The sequence below is a fragment of the Parasteatoda tepidariorum genome, chromosome 9 (assembly GCF_043381705.1).
Source record: "Parasteatoda tepidariorum isolate YZ-2023 chromosome 9, CAS_Ptep_4.0, whole genome shotgun sequence".
Lineage (NCBI taxonomy): Eukaryota > Metazoa > Arthropoda > Arachnida > Araneae > Theridiidae > Parasteatoda > Parasteatoda tepidariorum.
Window position 1 is genome coordinate 84,160,263 of NC_092212.1, and position 9,453 is coordinate 84,169,715.

Here is a 9,453-nt window from a genome sequence, read left to right on the forward strand (position 1 = left end):
GATTTAGTTGAGACTGATTTCCTTACTCTAAAGGAGAAAAACTGGCGAACAAGTGTCAAAAGTAGAGAGAAGTGGATTCGAATTCAAAAGAAGGCACTGGCCCACCCTGGGCTGTCTAGCCAGATATGATGATGATGATTGTAGTTTAATCTTGTTAGTTTTTACCCAGCAAACGAATGTACATGTTACTGCGAATGACCAAATAGGTGGTTGTTGACTTCAAATGAAAAATGTTGACAATCACATAATCACTTTGGTAAATGATCGAAATATATACTTGGTCAAGTTGAATACCACTGCCCGGTATGTCCTACATCAATATTTTTTTAAGGTCAAGTGCCACTGCCCATGATGCATTTAACCGGTAATCCGAACACTGATATTTCTCCTAATTCATCCTTAGAAGATATTAAAATATCGAATAAATATAATAATATCAACATTCAACAAATAAATTAGTATCAAATCAAATATAACAAATTTGTCGGACATTCATCAAAGCGATTATGTGATTGTTGACATTCACCAGTGAAAGTTGACATTCTCTTGATTTTAATAATTCACGGTAACATATATTTTATAGGTATTTTTATTTCAATGAAAAGTTACAATGAACAACATACAGTCCTGCCCAAATTATTAGATGCACTAAAAGATTCTATGTAAAATCTTAATTATCAGATGATACTATACAGTTCCATTGTTTTTACGCACCTGAAACCAGTTTGCACTTGTTTCTGTTAGTCTATCAATTGCTTAAATTAGACGATATATAATATAAATTTGGTAATAGGATAAATTAGACAATATATTATATAAATATAGCATATTTATTATATCTAACGTTATATTAGTGTATTAATAATTAGATCAAATTATTAGATGCACTGTATTGTATTAATAATTACATGTTTTACACCAGTTTGTATGCAATACTTTTATATTTAAACATACATTTTATCAGGGATGTAGGTAAGAGAGGAGTTTAGGGGGTTCAAACACCCCCTATTGTGAATTGCAACAGTTCTTCAAAATATTCATTTTTTAAAAAAAATTCTTTATTGATTTTATTAAGTAAAAAACAACACCCTTCACAATGAAGCAATACTCTGGACCAGGGGTCGGCAACCTGTTTCTCCTTAAGGGCGCAATACTAAATTTGAAAATCACCGAGGGCGCATATTTTGCACATAATCATGCACAATCCTAAACTCATCTGACTACTTGCTGTATATCGCCGTTTGACAAGAGTTAAGTAAATCGCTCTGGCTATCATACATTTACATTAGTCCAGCGAGGGCGCATTAAAAATCGATCGGGGGCGCCGCGTTGCCTACCCCTGCTCTGGACGATACTCATGTTTGTTGCTGTTTTTTACCGACTAAGTAGCCGATTTCTCTTTACGATAGGGAAATGTTCACAGCTTCAAACAACCCTTCTTTATCTATAAGGGATCATTTTAAAGGGACAACATGGCATATCTGTAGGATGTAGGAAAAGATAATTTGCTTGTGTGAATCTGTTTATGAAATGTGCAGGCATCATTTTAGGATTGAAATAAGAAGTGGGTAGAGGGTGTTGTAAGAGTAGTTTTAACTCATAGGCAAGTTTAAAAAAGGCTCTCAAATCGAATATTTTCTCGACATTTTAGTCAGGAAACTTTTACTATGATGAGCTCAAGTTTTGTTCTAACTCTCTGGTTATCTTCAAAACTTTTAGTACATTTTTAAGCACACTTATATTTCAATTTAGTGGACTATTTCATTTGATATATTATTGTATTTTCCTTTTATTAACATTTTATTCAATTCTTATTGATAAGTTCTTTGCTGTATCTTCAAAGAATTTTACTCAATTGGAGGTAAGCTTATATTTAATTCAATTATATATGATGCATGTAAAGGCTGAACCTGGATAAGATTTGAATTGACAATATATTTCATAAATTAGTTCTCTCTATGGGTTTTGTTATCGTCACATTGTTATATTTATTACAAAATAACTATTATCAAAAATTAAAACACATTAAATATTACAAAAGTAATAACTTTAAACATATAGCTGTTTATGAAATGTAAAAAAATTGCTTTTGATTAACAAAGTAATAAATATAAAATAATTAAATAAAGTCGCAGGTTGACAACTGAAAATCTGCTCTGATTTAGTGTAAAATATAATATAAAATTAAAATATTTAAGTTATTTAAAATAATTAAAAATGAGCTTATTAAATACATGAAATGAAATAAATGATTTTAAAGTTAGCAATAATTTCATTGTGAAAAGAAATTTTACTTTAAGTTAAAGTTTAAAAATGTATGTAAAGGTGTTTTTAGTAATATAGATCCAGCTAGTTATATAGATAGCTTTACATTTTAAGCTTTTAAATTTCAGATTATTGCTCAAAAGCTCATCGGCAATTGCTCAAAAGTTTTGATTTGAAGAAACATACGTAATGACTGTAAGAAACAAATTTAATTAGTCGCAAATGATTTTTTTTAAAATTTCGAATAAGGTTATTACTTTAAAAGGAATAGTACATTAGTTATTTTCAAAAATAGTATTTTTTCTGGATATTAAGTATTTTGGATAAATTAAATCTTTAATAGAAAAGACAGAGAGCACTATGCAAATCTGAGATTCACAATATATTATTTCTCCTCCTTAAAATTCTTATAAAACTTCCCTACTCCTACATCTATATTTCAAAAAGCATGATTTGACTAAAAATACAGAATATCACAAGAAAGTGGTTGGGCTGCTCTAAAAGCAAATATTATGCACTCAAAGAAAAACAATAAAATAGAGTTATATCTAAGTCCAGTGTTAAATTAATGCAGAAAGCAAACATAATGAAAGAGAAAAATAGTTAATGTTGCATACCAATGGTCATGGGACACGCATTCAGCTGAAAAAGGTAAACCCTATGACGGACAAAAATATTTTAATAGATATATTTATTTTAATTAAAAAAAAAGTTTGAAATAACAGCAGAAACGTTTTATGATATTTTACATTTAATGTTTATTCTTTACCCAATACAAGAATTTAGATCTCGGTATTTGTTTTTATACCGCACACAATTGAAATTAAGAAGGTATAACTAAAAAAAAAAAATTAAAAAGTTTTTTTCACAAAAATTTTCCGTAAAAATTTTATTAGACATTAAAAAAGTTTTTTTGTTTCTTACATACTTACTTTAAAAGTTACTGATTTATTATTTGTCATATATTTTTTAAATCAACATGTCTTTATTTTTTTTGAAAAGCAATCTAATGAGTTAAGGAGATAAATACAATAATCGTTTTTTTCCCTAAAATTCTAAACTTACTTTAGATTCTTTGTATATAAGTAGAAATATCAAAAATACTTTACTGTCCCTTACAAAAACCACATATTATCTTGCCAAAAATTTTATTAGAACATTTTTATTAAATCAAAAATATGATTAAAATTAAATGAATTGTAAGTAACTTAGGGATTTTAGACCTTAACTTTTCCAGGATTCAACAGAAAATACTCAGTGAATTTAGTATAGTTAGAAATGGATTAATTCTAATAATATCTAAGGGAGGGGGAGTGAAATTATTGTGAAAAAATATTGCTGAATTGGCTCCGAATAAGCATAAATTGGATTATTTTAGGGAGAAATGATGCATAAAATAAAGCTTCTGCTTATAAATTCATGTCAAAAGACTCACAATAGTAAAATTTTGAACAAGGGATGATTAAAACATATACTAGCTTCATTTTCAGTTCAATTTAAAACAAAAAACTAACATAAGTTTCCTTATTTTTTTAAAAGTAATATTGAAAACTGAAGTTAGATTTAAATGTAAGCTTTTTAATTACTGTATTGAATTTAATTTAATTTAACTCCGCCCCAATAGGGTGCATCCTTAGAATATTAAAGTCTCAAAACGCGTGTCCTATCAGTACAAGAAAACGAATATTAGTGGTGAACAAAGGCGGCCTACAAACCCCGAGAGTGAGTCTGGGTTGAACGGGTGTAACAAATGAAGAATGTTCTGTAATGAATTTACAGAGGTTACATGCCCTATAGGGAAGAACAATAAAATCTGGAACACAATATATGAACAGAACATTAATTGTAAATGAAGATGTCCAGCTGTAAGGATGAAACATAACCTCACAAAATTACTGCATTGAATAGGAAATCGACACTGACGTTCATTCCTTTGAGTTACCAAATTAAATTTTCCCAGTCCTGTAATGCACAGGACATTCAGCAATGATTTTTTAATTTATACATTTTAATTTAAATTGTTAATAAATACATTGCGTCTGTGATGCTATTGATGATATTTAGAATTTTCTGAATCAATTTTTATAAAAAAATCTTCTGTTTGTTAACCCATTTACAAATTTGCTTTTCTTAACTCTTATGTTACCAGTAAATTAAATTTATTTAAAACTGAGTTTTTTTCATTATTAATGAGTATTTTAGGCCCATTTTGTAGATTTTTCCATTTTCTAAAAGTAGGTGGTTTAAAAATTTTAAAAAAATGTAACATTTGCTTAAAAATTATTTCAATTATCTATGAAAAGAAAAAAAAAACTTTATGCTAGCACTTGACTGGCGACAGAAGCTCGGGCAAACAGGTTCTCAGAATATTTCCTGTATGAATATATTAATTAAACAATGTTTTATTAGTAAAATCAGCCTGTGCTTTTAAAGGATTTTGTCATAGAAAAAATATTAAGAAAGATAAGGAAGTTAATAAGACTAAAATTTATCTTATAAAGCTTAATTTAATAAAATGGACTTATTTAACGGAATGCAAATCACTTAAAATTTAATCACTTATAAAAAAATTCCAAACTACTTTGAACCTGTTTCATAATCTATTTTTTCTTTTTTTTAAATTTCATTAGGTTGATGTTTATTGATCAATTTATTAACAAATTAATAGTAATATCATATATTAACAAAGTAATATCAAGTTTGAAATATAACAAGGAAAAGAAATTACAACTAAACATAAAATATAAAGAGAGAGAATGCAAGTAGTTACGGAAAGTGCAAGTAGCTTGGGAAAATAAATTTTACTTACAACAAATGTAGTTCTTAATCTTGTAGCTCAGCTAGTTCAATAGAACCTCTACAGTGGGATGTTCAATTTCAATTAAATCAGTATAGTAGCCCCATTCAGTATAGTTACATCCTGTTTGATACAAAATTATATTTAAATAAGAAAATTCATAAATAATTTAATAAAAATTTAAATATCAATTTAAAATGAAGAGTATATTATTATAATCTGGGAACATTTAATCATTTCTATTTAGAAACTCATACTAGAAAATTTCCCCCCCCCCTTACTTTTTCAAGCAAATTTTTATAAATCCAGGATTTTTTTTCTCTTTGATAAAATTCAATAAAATTTAAATTTGATAAAACTATAAATTAAAATTATAAATAATATCGCAACTCTAAGTAAGAAATTATAAATTATTTTTAATTAAAAAATCAGGTGATTTAGATTATGTCAACTCTGATAAAGAATAATAAAGTGTCAGAAATATTAATATGACTGAAAAAGGAAATACAAGGCAAAACTTGCAAATGATACTACAGCTCTGAAGAATCGAAATATATTCAGTTAAATAGCATCGTGTCTTTAAATGATATCAAATAAGCAAAGCAGCTGACAAAAAATGTTTTGTTTTTAACAACTAAAGTTTCGTACGAAATTATAAAACAATTTGTCATAAAATACCAAGGAGAATGAAAAAATGAGAAACAAAAGTGGATAAAAAGAAAAACCAAACATGTAAGTACTGTTAGGGCAGAATTTTAATACTTTTAAGGCAGAAGTTCTTTAACAACACTCTAGAATTTAACTAACAGCACTCCAGAAATGCATAAGAATAATAGAAGAATCTTGTAGGATACACGTAATTAACATGAGATAAAAATCACAAACTAGCAAAACTGTAAAAAATGCTAAATTGGAAATCCAGTATCATTTGAAATTCATATTTATTAAATTTTCTCCTTTTTTAAAAATTTACATGATTTCAAATAGGGCACAAATTTTTCTAACACAATTTTATGTAGATTTATTCAAAAAATTATTTTTAGAATGAAGAAAGAATGCTTTTAGAAAAAAGAAAAGTTTTTCTGTTCTGTCACAATAAGAAGTTATGGTTGATTTGAAATTGAAAATTTAACTTACAAATTACAATGATATTTGATTTAAGAAATTATGAAAAGTTAGTCAGTTAATCAGTTTTTTAAAAAAGACTGATTTAAATATCATTTACCACTATGTTTATATATGAAAATTTGCTTTTTTATTGATGATTTTAAAAATCTGTACTCTGTTTAAACCAAAGTTTTTAAAATTTTGTCAGTCAGTTTAAAATTTAGATCAGTTTAAATTGATTGCCTAAACAAAAACCTCTAAAAAAAGAATGGATGTGCTATTTATTTGTTCAAAAAGATGACATAATAGAGAGAGTACATAAATAACAGAGATAATAATAAAAAGCAAGACAAGATTTTAAAAAGTAAAAATTAAATACTCCAATATTGTCCACAAGCATTTTAATCAGAACAATGGACCCCAAAGAATTCTTTAAAATGTTGCAATTGCAAAGCAGCTGCTACTGTAAAATATATACAAAAGTTAGTAAGAATATAAAGAAACTTAAAAATCTACACAAAAAAATTCAATAATGCTTTTTAAAAAGAAAAATTATATTCCTAAAAAACAATGCCTATCTCTCCATAGAAGCTGTGAAGGGATAAGATATATTTTTCAAAATATATATATGTAAAATTTTTTAAAATTCAGTTTGAACTTTTATTTTTATCCAAACTAGTTTAAGTTTCATTACTTAAACGCTAATTTGTAAATAGCATCTAATCTCTATTGTTCAATTATTTAAAAAGTGTTTTTTATACAGCCTGCTACATTAAAAGATAAATTTTATTAAGTAGTATCTGTGATATTTACAAACTTTGTAAAACTAAAATGAATTCTTGGGTGCTGAAATTTTCAATTCCAAAATTTTAATACTGAAATTTTCAATTTTCTGTTTTTTACCCTTCCTTAAAAGATATAAATTTTGTCCAACTATTTTGTAATTAAGTCTGTCATAACATATCCACATTAAATTCTTTCTATTTTTTTTATTTTAATATCTATTAGACCTGCTGCTGAATGAAAAAAAAACTATTTATTAGTAATACCTTCATCTTACTTTCACATGGAATTTAAAAGCAAGCTTCCCTCTTAGAATAACAGCTTCGTATTAACATCAACATGGTATTTTTAAGTTTTTATGGCAGGTCAATCAAAAATTATTGTACACTCTTACTTTTAATTTTTATTTTGTGTAGAGTCTGGCAGTTTGATCAAAAGTAACAAGCAAGAAGTAAACTTTTATGTATTTAAAAAATTATTAGTTTTTTTTTCAGATAAGTAAATCTGTCATTCCTCGCTAGGCTATATGGCTAAATAAAATTTTTTTAAAATCCTTATTCATTTGATTTAATGTTATTTTGTTACACAAAATGAATAACAAGAGTATTTCTTTCTGCTATCTGATGTTCACATACACACAAATGATAAGATTATCTTAAAATTCATTTCATTATTCTCACAAATGTGCAAGGAGAAAGGGAGAAACAATTTTGGAACAGCCTGATATTTATTATATTACCATCTAGATTAATTTATCCAGTAGTTAAAATGATCAAGAACCAAATTAGGGTACATAGTTTAAATTAACGTAAGTTATGTTAGTACTATGTTAGTAATTATGTCAAATCCAATAGAGTTGACAGCTATGCAATATACTCTTTTGGTCTTATGTTACAAATTAATAACTTACAATTCTTTGTTCGCAATTCATATAATCTATACAGGGAGAGTATTTTGCTTCTGAGCCAATTTTTACTGACATTTCCACTCAATATACATCTTTCACATTGAGTAATAAAGAAGAAAAAGAGTTTAAAAGAGAGTAAAATAGATTTAAAAAAGGCATTGCAAGTACTCAATCAGTCAAAAGTTGTTTACAAGTAGCTTAAAAAAAGGATAATAATTAAATTTATCACCATATATAGCTACCATTTGAAAGGAACACACATTTTCCATACTTGGTTTCAAAAGAAGTTGGGGACTAGATCGACTTTTTGAATCTTCCAAAATCTGTCTCACTAGCGTTTTTTAAATAAGTTTTGTCAATATGGGTCCTCGAATTATGAACTGAAAAAATAAGAGAATAAAAAAATTATAGGCATTCAAAATAATAAATGTTTGATTAATAAATTGGTATTTCTAATTTTTTGTAAGTGTTTAATTTCTTGTACTTATCATTATCACTTAAATGATCATTTGAATCAAGTCAATAGAATATGATAGTTTTTCTTTACAGGAAAAATGTTCCCTAAATAATATACTGTGAAAAACTATGACTGGAGGGGCTTTCTTTGGACAAAAGTGTTCAAGTATATTGAGTAATATTGATGTTGATATGGATAGCAATATAATCAATCGTCAGTTTATTTAATACAAAAATAGAAAAAAAAAGTTTTGTCATGCAAAATATACTTAAACATATNCTAAAGTGTTCAAGTATATTGAGTAATATTGTTGATATGGATAGCAATATAATCAATTGTCAGTTTATTTAATACAAAAATAGAAAAAAAAGTTTGTCATGCAAAATATACCTAAAAATATAAGTTACAAAAAATTTTTAAAGATTTAGAAGGTATCAAAAATAAACTGAAATATATAAAAATTGAATTATAAAAAAAAATGTTGCTTTAAATCAGTAAAAAGTAAGCAACTATTTCTTGGTTATGACAAATAATAATATTATTTAAAGATAAGTAATTTAGCTCATAGTATCTCATTAAAAGATTAAAAAATATATGTATAAAAAAAACTTAACAGAAAGTAGATAGTGGATTGACAACAATTTTAAATGTTATATAGTTAAACAATTGCAATTTTTTACAATTTAAAAATCTATCTTTTCTATCTTTAAAAAAAAGTTCAATTAAGTAAAAACTGCTAATGTGTTGATATTGCACGTTACAAAAAATGAATAATATTTATTGAAAAACAACTATAATAATTTTTATTTTCTTTTAAGATTTATAACAACAGCTGGTTCAGTTAAGTTTACATGGTGAATATGAAGTATCACCAGATTTGTAAATATATTCTGTAAGATAAAATAAAAATTATTTTGGGTTTTGAACTATTTTTAATGCAATTTTTAAGCAATTGCACAGGGAAACAAAATAACTGCTAATAATGAAAATTAAAAAATAAACTTTTGTTCAAAAAAAGAAAAGAAAACAAGTTTTTAAATACAAAAAGTAAATTTTAAATTAAAATAAATAAAAAGGTCAGTAAAAAAAAGAATCATAATTATGAATCATTTTTAAAAACTATCTTCATTCGATTCT

General features: G+C 26.0%; 1 long non-coding RNA gene across 1 annotated transcript in view; it reads right to left on the reverse strand.

Annotated features, from left to right (window-relative positions):
• The window catches only part of LOC122272800 (uncharacterized), a 15,148-nt gene extending 6,552 nt beyond the window's left edge, over positions 1-8,596 (reverse strand). The window contains exon 1 of the long non-coding RNA XR_011637612.1: positions 8,102-8,596. This is a non-coding gene — a long non-coding RNA (uncharacterized lncRNA). The remainder of the gene's footprint in view (positions 1-8,101) is intronic.
• Between the last annotated feature and the right edge of the window lie 857 nt (positions 8,597-9,453).